The sequence below is a fragment of the Aegilops tauschii genome, chromosome 1, assembly GCF_002575655.3.
Source record: "Aegilops tauschii subsp. strangulata cultivar AL8/78 chromosome 1, Aet v6.0, whole genome shotgun sequence".
In the NCBI taxonomy this organism is placed as follows: domain Eukaryota; kingdom Viridiplantae; phylum Streptophyta; class Magnoliopsida; order Poales; family Poaceae; genus Aegilops; species Aegilops tauschii.
In genome coordinates this window covers 289081537-289096459 of record NC_053035.3, presented here as the reverse complement: position 1 = coordinate 289096459, position 14923 = coordinate 289081537, and the positions used below count along the sequence as shown (strand labels likewise).

At 43.0% G+C, this 14923-nt stretch overlaps 1 protein-coding gene across 1 annotated transcript in view; it reads right to left on the bottom strand.

Moving 5' to 3' along the window:
* Window positions 1–14923, bottom strand: part of LOC109750788 (uncharacterized) — a 58747-nt gene that overhangs the window by 4316 nt on the left and 39508 nt on the right. The gene's annotated exons all lie outside the window — the stretch shown is intronic.

Below are 14923 nucleotides of genomic sequence, written 5' to 3'. Positions count from 1 at the left end.
TTGAAATTTTGACTTGTATATATCATGAGAACTACAATAACTAAGAAGTTTTGGGCCTCAAGGTAACGGGGAGCTTTGTGTGCCTGCCTGTTACAATCTAGGAAAGAGATAAAGAGCAAGGAGATATACATGACGCCAATTAAGCCTGATGTGATAACAATGCGTGAAGGTCGCTGTGGCGCACCTACCGTAGTTCGACTCCTGTCAGGGTCGAATTTTCCGCGATCTCACTCAGGTGGGCTTCTCCTATAAAAATATGTCCTGGGTGCTAGTGCCCATGGATTTTTTTTATAACAATGCGTGAAAATGTATGTGCAGTAATTGGAGGGGTAACGCCATTTGACGAGAGAGATATTATTGAAAATAATTATTAGATCCGGTCCACATGCCTTCATCTCAAACTTTCATGAGAAATTCTCCATCTTGTTTAATAAAACCCAAAAGGTATATGTTTTTCAAACAAAAACGTTCCCACATGTTAAGTTCCAAAAAATATGCTCCCATATGCACGTGAGAAGATGGTGGGAAGGAGCTACCATCAAATAATACTCCCTCCGTCTCAAAAATTTTGTCTTAGATTTGTCTAAATACGGATGTATCAAGTCACGTTTTAGTATTAGATAAATCCGTATCTAGACTAATCTACGGAGGGAGTATTAGTGAAGAAAGGGTAAAATGTAGTTTTTTTATTCTATTCGTTCTTTTTTATTAGGTGTGTTTTTTCGGTGCATAGCGAACAAGACATTTATTTGATGATAATTTAGGATTGAGATTCGCCTTGCTACAACACTGATTAGACGAGTAATTACTGATGAATCGATGATGATCCTTCCAAATCAGGAGAGAAAGAATACACCAGAAAATACACCTGACAATTCAGAAGTTAGCTAGTATTATTTTATGTGAGTAGGTTTCGTCGATCATAGCGGTTGATTGACAGCACAAAGGCCGAAGGAAGTATTAACCTTGCAGCACCAGAAGTCAACATAAGGGTGCGCAGCAGCCTTTGCATGCAGCTAGCTTGCCTAGCCCTTGGTGAACGCAGCACGCCGAGTTGATGGCGGCCAGTAGTCATGTCGATGTAAATACACGTCTATCCACCAGACTGGAGTATCACGCGATACGGGGGCTAACGTGCTCCCGTGCTCCAGAGCTTCCGGACCGTTGGATCGCTGATCCAATGGTCAGTGGGAAAGGCTGCATGCTTTTACAAAAATCCCAAGGATTCTTCAAATTACACTTTGGTCCACATCCGCCCATGCTAACCATTCGATTACAAATCCAATGGCCCTGATAGCCCTGGAGCATGGGAGCATGTGACTTCCCGTATCACCACATCTTCCCATCAGATGGATTTTCACACATAGGTACTACTAGCTTGTACTTATTCTTTTTCCTTTCTTAAAAAGGAGATGCGCTCAAGGGTAACTACATTTCAAATGTAGTTCAAGTACATGCATGTTACAGCATGAATTATAATCGTACGTATACAACACCGAAAAGGTTATATGGGCATCTTCAACTATGACTTTTAAATCGGACACCATATCCGTTCGTGGACCGGTGGGAACCAATCCGTGGACTTTGATGAGGGAGAGAGCCAAGGCTTAATCATAAAAAAAATCTTCATTTGTCCAGTTGTGAGAAGAGAGAAGAGAGAGAGAGGGCATGCATATGGTTGTTTTGATGGATATATGTGTCGTGCGGTTGGAAAGAGAGAGAAGGGAGGAGGAGGAGGCGGACGGATGGCTCTCGGAGGCGCAGCACCCTGATATCTGCGCAGTGAGTTCCTACATCAAGATGGCTGCATTAAAAGCTTAATGAATTTTCCGGTTACAGATACATATCCAATACACGATGATACACAGTGGTCTACTGGTCTGGGCACACAGAGTCAACATTCTCAATTAATGTCATCTGCCTTTGCATGCCGAAAAGTGCATGTGTCAGTTATAAATGTTGCAATTAATATCACACCAGTGTTGAATGGAGATGACTCATTTCAATTTTCTTTCCAAAGAACACGTTTGGTGAGAAGCCGGTACTAGTACTAGTTGATGCTATCACAAACATGAGTTAGGTTCCTTTGAACTGTTTTGTCTCCCAGATAAACCAAACACTAACCATGTTATCTATTTCTAAGGCATATCGATCTAAGTATTGTTCTTCTTATATTGAACCCAGTTATCTATTTGTAAGGCACATCGAACCAAGTATTGTTCTGTTAGATTACTACGTATATAATCTCTTATGGGGCATATAGGTTGTTCAGTGTTAATTCATCATTAGTAGAAAGATTTAACGATAAACTGCTGATGGATGATGGAGGACAAGAGTTTAGTGTGCTTAGAAAGAAACGCTATGGTGGAGAAAAACGTGAGTAGTAAATAGAGTGTAAGACTATTTATGGTTGGCAGTAGAGCTCGTACTAGTAATAGATGCATGGTGGGGCTGGAGTGGGCCAGGCCATGGAAAGAACACAAGACAGTACCACGCTATACCTGAACATAATTCTAATCAAAAGTCATAATACAAACCGGCCAATATAGTGACGCAATATAGTGACGCAAATCCCTATGCGTGTTTAATGGTGAGATTTCAGTGAGTTGCGTCGCTAGGTGCTCCTATGCATTTTCCGGGAGGAGGACCACATGCTTGCTTTTTGTTGGTCAAATGGACTCTTGCATAGTTTCCCCAAGTTGCTTCTAGTTTGCGAAAAGATTAACGTTCAAACCGCTCCGCAGCCACATAAGGATCCTTGTTGAATAACAGAAGTTCGCAAATATGGTCTTGGACACCATAATCCAAACATATATACTACCCCCGACCTGGTTTATTAGCCCCCTTCGTATTTTATGCTAAATTTGACCTTAGATTTAACTAACAAAATGTTAATGCATGTAACAAAAAATAATATTATTGAAAACTATGTTCAAATAATATTATTGATGACATGCATTATTATTTTGTTAGTTAAATCGATGGTCAAAGTTTGGCACAACATACTAAGGGGCCAATAAACCAGGACGGAGGTAGTAAGTAGCTTTGAGGGTCTCATTTAAAGAGATGCCCCGCAGTTCATACGACTAGCATGCAACCGAGTGCAGCGTGGGTCACTGGTTGAACATATTGCATGCACTAGCTCTCACATCCAACGTCATCAAATTTATTATTTATTAGATCATCATGATTCAAATATCGTGTGCCTCTACATATACTAGCTACTAAATGATACCCCGCTCGTTGCTGCGGGAACTCAAGCCAATAAAACCATAAGATAGACAATAGAAATTTATATATACTCATAATTTTGCTTGTTACATGAGAAACGCAAACATATGTAAGGCCTCTTGCCAACTGATTACTTGAACTTGTGTTAGTAGTTTGCTCCTTTGATGTTGCCTAGACCGGCTTTGTTTCTTGTTTTGTGCAATCTTGAGACATTTTGCAGTCTTAACAATGACATAGATACATGGTGTCTAACCCTTGACCTGACTTCTCAATGTTATAAGGCCAACCAACAACAGGGATGGAAAAATTCAGTTACTATTATGATAAGTAGTTAACGATTGAACATTGTATTCAATAAGGATGATAAGAGATGAAATGAGTAAGTTGACATTGATGATAAAGGATGCTTAAAATGCAAGTATAATCCAGAACATAGGACATAATATGAATGAATTCATGATGTTTCCAAGTACCGCTTGGTTTGGAAGCCAATTATTATTATATTGTCTTGTGCATACCTATGTCCAAAAGCTCAAAGAACAAAACAATCTTAGGGCTCAAGCATGAAAACTGAAAGAGTCTCACATGGCCTAAAATTCCTAAAGCCTCCTTTGAAGGCTACATATCCTACTAACTTCAGATATATAAAACAACCTGACAATGAGAAAGAAGGAAATCTCTAACATTATATCAAGTAACATGTATGGTTACAGAAATCGTGCTACCAAAATAAATATTTAGCTTTCTTACATGATTAAAAATAGTATTTAAACAAGAGACTCAAAAGTAAATGCCAAAACAAACAATGTAGAAACAACATGAGGGAGATGGATTATCCTTTGACTACATTATAAAAATTACATTAGCTCACCCCACTAGCATGTTTGGGTTTTCATCTAATACCTTGTCGACATGACAAAAAAAGATCTACACAAACAATATGAGATGAAGTGAGTTAATTTTAGTAGACTAATGCAGCCCTAGGATGTTGGTATTGATGCTCAAAACTAAACAAATAGTAATAAGGTAAAAGAATAATCAATGTCCAAAATTAATCTAAATGAATTGCAGCAACACAAACCATACAATAAAAACCACATTCAGTTCCCTTAGTGTGTGAGAGTGCCTGCCTAAATTAGGCTACTTCTCTCGAGTCTTTTTAGGTATCAAAGTAGTACCTCATTTCCAGGTTGAATTGCCGAACATTAGCTTTTGATCCTCCACTACAAAAAGGAACAATGTTATTTACAGACAAAATGTACTCTAGCTTATGGGGCGAAGGAATGATAGGAAGTTATCCAAAGTCTGAACAGTGGTTTAAACATGTTAGCATTGTAGATTCAATACCAACTCGATCACATAGCAGAGTGCAGAGCAAAAATCTCAATGTCAATGTCAAGGTCAAGAATAGACAATGAAATCTACAAGCATCATACAAATTGGAATCATTACGAACTGTTAACCATGTTCACATAGCAACCAAAATCCAATTTCAGCAGCATCAATAGTCAATATATCTTATCGTGCCAAACAGAGTGGTGCATACCTGACATTCATGATGTCAATGTCAGGTATATATTTCTTGATATATACTTTTGTCCTTTTTAGATGAAACACTTGGTGTCTTTCATAACTGATGATTGCTCCTTGCAGTAATTAACTAAATGTTGTTCTATTCCTCAAACAAATTCATCAAGGATTACCTCATCACCAAGCCATGCGTTGATTACATAATCAGTGGAAATCAAGAAAATTGATGCTCGTGCAGAATTTGCATGCTTCCACCTCCAGCTTGCGACGTTGGTATAAAATTTAGTAGAGGGCCTGCAAGGAAGCGATTAGGAATCTAGAAAACATATATTCATCATTACAAAAAAAAGACACATCCGTGACATTTAGGGCCGAACGAAAAAAAAATCTATCATGCTTATGACACTTTTATGATGATAATTGTGACAAAACCCGGTATCATCATAGATGTGGTGGGATCCTACTTCTATGACAAAAAATCATGACATAAAATGGGTTTTTCATCCTGGGCGGGCCGGAGACGCAGCTGCATGACATTATTTGGGCCGTCCATGACGGAAAAAATCGTGGTAGAAGCGAGGGCGAGGAAAATATCGGGGAGTTCCCGGTTATGGTGGGTGGTCGGGGCCAAGCGATGCATGGAGGTTTGCGCGTTTCTCTCGTACACGTATGCGCGAGTGTGCGGGGCATTGCACTCTAACTGAACCCGAGCAAGGCGTTGGCCTCTAACTGAACCCGAGGGATTGCACTAGCTACGTTACTGAACCCCAATCGATCCCTTGCTGTTAACTGAACGCGAGTGATTCCTTCGCTACTACTGCTAACTGAAGCCGATCGAAGCTGCCTCTTGATGAACAGTTCCCGGTGGGGGTTGGATGAACAATTCCCAATGGGGTTTGGATGAACATGATCCCGTGGTAGTAGAGGTCGTTGCCGCTGGATGAACAGGACCCCGATCGAGGAGGCGTGGGGGTGGATGAACAGTACCTGGTGAGGGACCCCTTACATGGAGGGCTGGTTGAACAGGACCCCGTGGAGGGGCTGGTTGAACAGGACCCCGTGGAGGGCTGGTTGAACAGTAGCCGGTGGAGGCTGGATGAACAGGACCCCGTGGAGGGCTGGATGAACAGTAGCCGGGGAGGCTGGATGAACAGGACCCTAATAATCCCCAAGTGCAGGGAATCATCGTAGCAATTCCCAATGGTGGAAGTGATAAGTATGGAGTGTCGAACCCACAAGGAGCTAAAGGTAAGATCAATATTCTCTCAAGTCCTATCTGCCACTGATACGACTCTACGTACACCGAATATTTGCTTCCAACTAGAAACGAGAAATAAAACTACATTGTGGGTATGAAGAGGATAACTTTGCATGGTATCGGAGAGCTAAAATATAAAAGTAGGTGCTGTTATCATAAAGTTAGAATATATTACTAAATATTATAAATAGCGAGTGTGGAATAATGATGGGTCGGTGTGCGGAATTATCCTAGGCAATTGTTAACAAGACCGGTAGTCATCATTGGAATTTCATATGAGGGAGAGGCATAAGCTAACATACTTTCTCTTCTTGGATCATATGCACTTATGATTGGAACTCTAGCAAGCATCCGCAACTACTAAAGATCATTAAGGTAAAACCCAACCATAGCATTTAAAGCATCAAGTCCCCTTTATCCCATACGCAACAACCCCCTTACTCGGGTTTATGCTTCTGTCACTCAAGCAACCCACTATAAGCGAATCATAAACGTATTGCAACACCCTACAGCGGGAATCCCTCACGATTGCGCGACACGGAGGGCACAATAGGACAACGCCAAAATAAAACATACAACTCATACCAATCTAGATCATCAATCAACCCAAAGACAAAGAATATCTACTCAAAACATCATAGGATGGCAACACATCATTGGATCATAATATATGGCATAAAGCACCATGTTCAAGTAGGGATTACAGCGGGGTGCGGGAGAGTGGACCGCGTAAAAGAGATGAGGATGGTGATGATGACAGTGATGTTGATGAAGACGATCACCGTGGCGATGATTCCCCTCCCGATGGCACTCCGGCGATGATGGCCCCCTCCGGCAGGGTGCCAGAGAGGGCCTAGATTGATTTCTCGTGGCTACAGAGGCTTGCGGCGGCAGAACTTCTGATCTAGGTTATTTTCTGGAGGTTTGGGCATTTATAGGAGAGGTTGGCGTCGAGAACAAGTCACAGGCCCCACAGGAAGTCCACGAGGCACAGGGGCGCGCCCCCCACCCTCATGGGGCCCACGGGACTCCCCTGCGGTAGATTTTTGTTACAATATTTTTCATATTTTCCAGAAAAAATCTCTCTTGATTTTCAGCGCATTCCGAGAACTTTTATTTCTGCACAAAAACAACACCACGGTAGTTCTGCTGAAAACAGCATCAGTCCGGGTTAGTTCTAATCAAATCATACCCAAAATGATATAAAACTATTGTAAACATGACATGAATACTTCATAAATTATAGATACGTTGGAGACGTATCAACATCCCCAAGCTTAATTCATGCTCGTCCTCGAGTAGGTAAATGATAAAAGAAATAATTTATGAAGTGTGAATGCTAGCAAGTGCATAAGTTTGATCAATATAGTTCCAATCACTTTTTCTAGCATCATTATATATCATAACAGTAGCTCAACTCATAAAACTTCTCATGATCAAGTAACAAGCTATTCACATCACTACAAAAAAATACACTTCCGTGATGATACGTCTTTGTCACAGTATGTCACGTTTTCTGTCATGCATGTACATCCATGACAAATTTATGACAGAATCAAGATAGTCATACCTGTGCTGTCGTAGAAGTGTTCCATGACATTACCAAAATTATCATCACGGAAGTGTCCACTTCCATGACGATAAATCGAGCGTCACAGAAGTGCTTTCGTCAAGGGTGACCGACACGTGGCATCCACCGTAACGGAACGCCGTTAAGCTATCGGGTCCGGTTTTGGATCCGATAACCCGTTAACAGCCCCGACCAATGGGGATTTTCCACGTGTAAAATCATCATTGGCTGGAGGAAACACGTGTCGGCTCACCGTTGGGACAGATGTCATCCACTCATTGGACCCAAAGCGCCGATACGTCGACACGTGGCACGGCCCAACAGAGGCTCATATAGGTTAAAAAGGCCGGCCCAGTCAAAGGCCCGTAGTACTTACTCAGGTACTAGTGGGCCAGCCCAATAACGGCCTGCTTAATAAAGGCCCATTTACGGCCCGAAGCCAGATCTGGCCCGTTAATTGTTCGCCGAATATTTGGGCCCATTTATTGCCCGAAGCCAGATCTGGCCCATTAATTGTTCGCCGAATATTTGGGCCCAATTACAGCCTAGTGACTTTCGGCCTGTTAGAGGCCCGATGTAGACATGGGCCCATTTTAGCCCGGTGTGACTTTCGGCCTGGGAATGGCTCGTGCTGCCCATGGGCCATATATGGTCCGACGGGACATCGGGCCCACTAACAGCCCGTGATAAAGGTGGCAACAGTTAAGCCCAACGTGACTTTGGGCCTGTTAAAGGCCTGTCGCATAATTCGGCCCGTTGATGTCTGTACTAAGCTTTCGGCCTCTTAAAGGCCCATGATATCAGTGGGCCAACTAAGGCCCGAGATATGTTTCGGCCTGGTAACTGCCCGTGATATAATGGGGCCCAAAAAGGCCCGGTTTACATTTCAGCCTGCTGAAGGCCCGCCGACGACTAGTGAAAATTGAGGCCCAATATGCATTTCGGCCTGCTAAAGGCCCATGGTTTCATCTAGGCCATAACAGTCCAGTACAATATTCAGCCTATTAATGGCCCAATGCTACCTGGGACAAACTAAGCGCTGGGTCCACAAAAGGCCCAACTAAAATATAGGCCGGTGTAAGTTGTGGGCCTCGCGCAAAGTGTGAAGGCCCCAATCATTCGGGCCCAAGAATGATGCAGGCCGACCCAATTGGGGCCCGCTAAACACCAGGCCCGTTAGAGGCGAATGTTTCGGCCCGGTCGACTACATCTGATTTTTTTTTCAGATAGTGAATGATGGCAGTAACTAGTAGGAATTAAGAACAAACCTACTCTATACATTAAAGAAATTACGACATAGTAACTAAGAATAAACCTACACTCTACAATAAAGGATTTATGGTATATTACATCCACTGGGCATCGAAGTTCGCCACCAGTGATCATAAAGCGCAACTAAGAAGCAGATTACAAAAACTGGGCACCATTGCAGCGTAACAAAATAATACTGAACTGAGACCACTTCCAAGACAGTTCAAGAAAGGTTAACCTTGCACGGGAACTGCTGCGCAAGCTGCTGAGCAAGGCTGTGAGTCCGGGCTAGCATGTCGGTCATAGCTTCCGGGTGTAGCTGTTTAGCGATGAGGTTCTCATTGGTGTTCTCCGCAATCTTTCTTAGAGATAGGACTTCAAGTCGAAGTTGAGTTGCAGAATGCCTTTCTGCTAGAACTTGGGACTGAAGAAGTCGAACTGATTCAGACAACGAATTCTATGAGCTTGTCTGACTGCTAGTCTCAAGTAACTTGAACATTGCATCAAGACAAGACTTTGGGGTTGTCTCGCTATCTTCAAGATGTTTTGCCTTCTTTGCTGCAATATATGTTGGGTTTGTCGCACAGCCTTCAGCAGACTTGTGCATGCCATCAGGCATATCACCCTGAAACAAAGCAGAGAGATGACAGGTTTTGCACGTGTATAAACAAAGATGATAACTGTGTTGTCAATTCCATCCAATTTCAAATTAGAAAATAAAAAGTAAGTTCAAAATATCAATAGCATAATTTGGCATTGTTCATAATGCGGGGAGCTTCACCACACTATTGGATTACCATGTCAACATAACAAGCATAGATGAAGGGCAAAGAAAATCATTGTATCTATTTTGGTTAATGTGCATGGCATGTTGTTCATATCATCAGCCACATCAGTAAGATAAAACAGGAGATGACAAGGTGCAAACGTGGGCTGCTTCACCACACACTGGATTATAGATCCACAAAAACAAGCATACATATAGGGAGTATTGAGTAATGTGCATGGTATGAATAAGGAATTTGGTTTGACAAGTAAAACTTAGAACTTACGGTTCTTGCGAACATGCATTTTGGTAGAAACAACAAACTAAACAGTAGTAAACGATAGGGAGTATGAGCAAATTAAACAGCAGTTGAGGATAAAGGCTTTAGAAGGACTGACTTACATTAACAGTTAACACCGGCTTTATAATGCCCTTCTCCATGTCAAGGGAAGGATAACTCAAGAATTTCAGCACAGAATCTTCTTCATAAGCATTGCCTGTACTCTACATTTTGTAGAGAGTAATTATAGATATGATAATACTGGAAGGGATAGAGGATAATGAAGATAAGATGCAAATTGATGCTACATAATCAACTACCAATCCCTGGAAGTACAAGCATTACAGGACAAAATGTACTGACAAGAGCAATGGGCTACACTTCTGCACTGGCATTGTCTGTGTATTCTACTTTTTGGTAAGATTAAATATAGATATGATCTTTTTTAGTAAATGGTGGGCGAGGGAGATAAGATGCAGAATGCTACACAATGAACCAATCCCTCTTCCCATAATACAAGAGTGTTTTGAACACTGGTGTACTGTACAAAACGTTCTTATATTATGGGACGGAGGGAGTAGCTGTTAATGTAAGTACAGTCATAGACGACGTTCAGTCCTTACAAGAGGACTGCAGAGCTAAACTTCTTCAAAAGCATTGGGTTGATTCTAAATTTATGTAAGAGTCCATACGGATCTTATAATGTCCACCAAATGGACGATAACGAGACTAACATGTGCAGTGATGCTACATAATCAAACAACTATGAAAGTAAGTATGGTCATACAGGGCAAGAGGTACTCACAAGAGCAATGCAGTGTGCAGTATAGTTGCGAGATTCTGTGGTCCCTTGAGAACGAATGTTCTCCTGCTAACAGTTTTCGTACAAGTGAGATATTAAGGCAAATGCATAAATGTAGTTCAAATTGTGATGTGATATCATAGATAGTACCTTACGCTGCAGCCGAGACCAATGTGTAACAAGATTATTCCAGTCACCGTCGGATAAATGTAGCACCGGAGACTTTACAGAAATTTCATTTAGAGGCTTGCCATCGAAGTGCGCTTGCCTCAGGTAGGAACGATACTTCATCAATGAGTGCTTGAAAAGCGCAACCAACCCTTGCTCGTCTTCACAATCCAGTTTGGTCCTCGCCTATTTAAAAGAATGAAATCTTGTGTCTTCTGTCAGCAGAAACATATGCAGTAATGACCATGAATAACATTAGTACATTACTTACGTGTAAGTTGCGGAGGAAGACTGGAAATTGTTCTGTGTCTGCGGTATAATCTTTCCATGAAGGAAAGATGCGCACAAAGTTCCTGACAACAATATAAGCTTTGTCTTCTAAACTGGGAAGAAATGGAACAGGGGTCCTATTTGCTGCAATTGGGGCTCTCTCTGGTTGGAAAAGGGATTTGGAAACTGGATTTGGTGTACTCTTTGCTGGAATGGGGGTTTTGCGTCGTAGAGCTGGTGCTATGTCAAATGGCATAATCATAATGTTTGCTGCAGTTGGGGTCTGCTGAGTTGGGGCATCAGAAATGACCAGTGTAGAAGGGCTAGAGTCTGCTAAAGTTGGGATGTTTTGTGGGTCAGGTGATATTGCAACTACACCTAATGGGCTATTTGATTTATCAGGTGCCACTACCTTTTCCAAATACTTTGCTTGCACTCCTCCACGATCAGCAATCGCCCTCTTCCTTTTGAACGTCTGATACACAAGAACAGCATTTGAATGGATAAATATGGTATGATGACAGATGGAATATGTACTGAAAATGGATAGGCAGGCCGTATTCACATACACGATGTGTAAACTGAGCTAATGGCAGTTCAACAAAGTAGAAGCAATGCAAAGCATCAGTTGCAAGATATGTGCGACAAATATAACCTCGGAAAGTTAGAGTAAGCACCTTGATGGGTGAATAAGATAGGGCATCTTCCTCTGACTCCTCCACTAGGGAGCTACATTGACTTAGGTCTCCCTCTAGCTCAGAATCACTGTTAGGATCATATTCTGAGCATGAATCTGTAGGTGGAGAGCGTTTGCATTGCATTGCATCCAGACTTGATTTCAGTCCCTTAATGCCAAATTTGACAGCCATGGCATTGTCTGCTTTATTCTTTTCATGCGCGCAAGCTCATAATCATTATGATGCTGTTCAGAATCTGAGATTCATGAAAACATAAAAAGTAGTCAGATTATCTATGGAATGCATTGCGGATTCAACTCGAAGAGTGTCTCCCTATAAACCCCTGCATATGCAAAGTTCACCCCCAACCGTGCTGACCAGACCACACACAGAAATACAAACCCCTTATGTCTCTATAACAGGCAGACACACATTTCAAAACTGAAGTAGGAACATTAGAATTATATGAAATTCGTATTTGAACAAATAAACTAAGGAATTATGAGTGGCATAATGTTTAGCTTCAAGGGTGGAGTGTTGGTAGTGCGACACAAAGCAAGTAGGCAGATTGTATTCCCTGTAAAAGATCGAAGCCTATGTAAAAGATGGAAATGACACTTTCTTTCTATACAATGTAGTGTTCGTTGCCCACACATGATGGAAGAGATCACATAGAGAAATACTATTCACTCATGTCTACGGTTGCAGTATTTAGAAACAGGGTGGTCCACCCTAAAAGAATATTGACAACAAATATGACAAGGCAAGCATAGATGTAGTGAATCAATCATTTACTTGTGAGCTCACTAGGACAAGTATGCAGAATTGTAACTGCAGTAAGAGACCGTCCAAAATCTGAATCAAGAAGTTTGTCTAGCACTTATTGTTTGCAACTAATCGACGTGAATAATTGGATATTATATCGAATGAGTAAGAAAGACAAGTAAAATTTTCAACAAACCTGGCTTGCAGTAGTAATCTGGGTCAATGTCACTACGACCAACAATCCAAAATGACTAGTGTCTGTTCCTAGGGCCGGAATTTTGAAAACCCTGTGAACTTTACAGGTACTAAAGATTACCGAAATACATCTAAACCATTAAGTGTAGGTAGCACTGAGCACACAACAAACCCTAATGACAGTCCTGCCTAATGAGTAATGAATCAATTAGAAAATGGGTGATGAGGAGTGGCTGCTGAGTGTTGAGGACTTATCTCAGGATAAATCGGGTTGGCTTAGTGGGTGCTGCACGCCTGAGCCCTGAACGGACTGGGAAGGTAGGCACGGCGGCGCGCCCGGGCAGCGGTGACGCTGTTGGGGGAGCGGCTCCTGACCTCCTGTTAGTCCGGCATCTCCTCCTAGAGTCATGCCGTCCGGGGACGGCAAGTCGCCGGCAAGGCGGGCGGCTGGGGGCGAGTAGAGATCGGAAGCGCACAACAGAACAGAGGGGAATCGGGGCCTGGGACGACCCAAAATCCCAGGGTGGGCCGGCCCACCATGGGCACCCTGTAGAGATACACACCCGAGCGGCGAACATGCATTTTAGAAACTAATTTATGAACATTTAGCTGACCAATTAAACGAATCTGTTTTAATAATATCAGATTTGTATTTGAACAACTAAGCATGTTTAGCTTGATGGGTCGAGCAGTGCTATTATGACACGAAGCACGTATTATGATTGTATAGTGATCATAAAAGGGGGAAACCAGAGAAATGATATTTAGCAGCCATTGTTTGCTTCAAACTAAGAACTAAATTCTAAGAGCTGAAAAGAAAGTAGAGTAACCAAGTTAAGATCTATTTTCTGGTTGAGATCAAAAAGTTGAGGAGATATGAAGTACCACCTCTCTTGCGGTGCCGTGTAGGCATCGGGGGTGCGATGGCTGTCGGTGGCGTTGAAGTAGATCTGCTATGGTAAACGGGTGCATCGGGGGATAAGTCCCATTGCGGTGGAAGAGAAGGTCATGTGAGCGGCCCGTGCAAAGAGGACGACGGCGCCGATGAAGCGAGAGGACGTGATGCAAGGCTCTTGGTCCGTCGCCGTGGATAAGAAACGTCCATCTCTAGCAGTGGATGATGCGGTCTTGGTAGGCGCTCCGGCATGGTGGAGGACGGTGGCGATGGATGTGGTGGAGGACGACGGCGATGGATGTGGTGGAGGACGACGGCGATGGATGGGGTGGCGGACGGAGGCTGGTGTGGGGATGGTGTTCTAGCGCGGATGGTGTATGAATGGGAAAATGGAGGGAGAGGTACGGGGAACCATGTTTTTGGGACGCGCCTGTCTGAAATATGGGAAAGTTACGAACTTAACCCCTATTTAAAATTTGGACGTCTCGTCGGTTGGGGATACGACGATAATCTCGCATCTCGCCAATATTTGCCCAGAGCGATTTCGGGCGAGGAGAGGGTGGTTGGCGCCCACGGTGCACTACAGGAATCAGCTACTTTCCCGTCTGCCATGGCAGACGGCAAAGGCAAGGATGGCGGACGGCAAAGGCCTTTACCGTCTGCCGCGGACGGCAAAGGCCTTTGCCGTCTGCCGCGGACGGCAAAAGGCTCCGGCAAAGTAGGCTACGGTAAAGAGCTTCTTTGACGTTTGCTTTCTGAAGCGGATGGCAAAGGGGCCTTTGCCATCAGCGGCGGACAGCAAAGAAAGCCGACGGCAATAAATTCGCTGTTAGTCCGTAGGCGTCTAACGGCAGCCTTTGCCGTCCGCCGCTGACGGCAAAGAGCATCAAGCCTTTACCGTCTGCCACTGTAGGCAAATTGACCAAATGGGTCAGCTGCCAGGAAGCACAGGTGGTTGCCACGTGGTTTCTTTGCCGTCCGCGGCGGACGGCAGACGGCAAAGAGCCTGCATTGCCTCTTTTTTCTGTTTTTTCTTATACCCAACCATTTTCACAGCAAATGGATGATACATATATATTTTTCACATGGCAAGTTCACAGCAAATATATGAGATATCCAACACATATAATTTCATCATACATGCATAGTTCCATCAACCATACATAGCAAGTTCCACATACATGCATCCAACCATACATATTACGATAGTGTCATCCTACCATACATGCATAGTTCATCGATACAAAAGAAACATAGTTCATCCA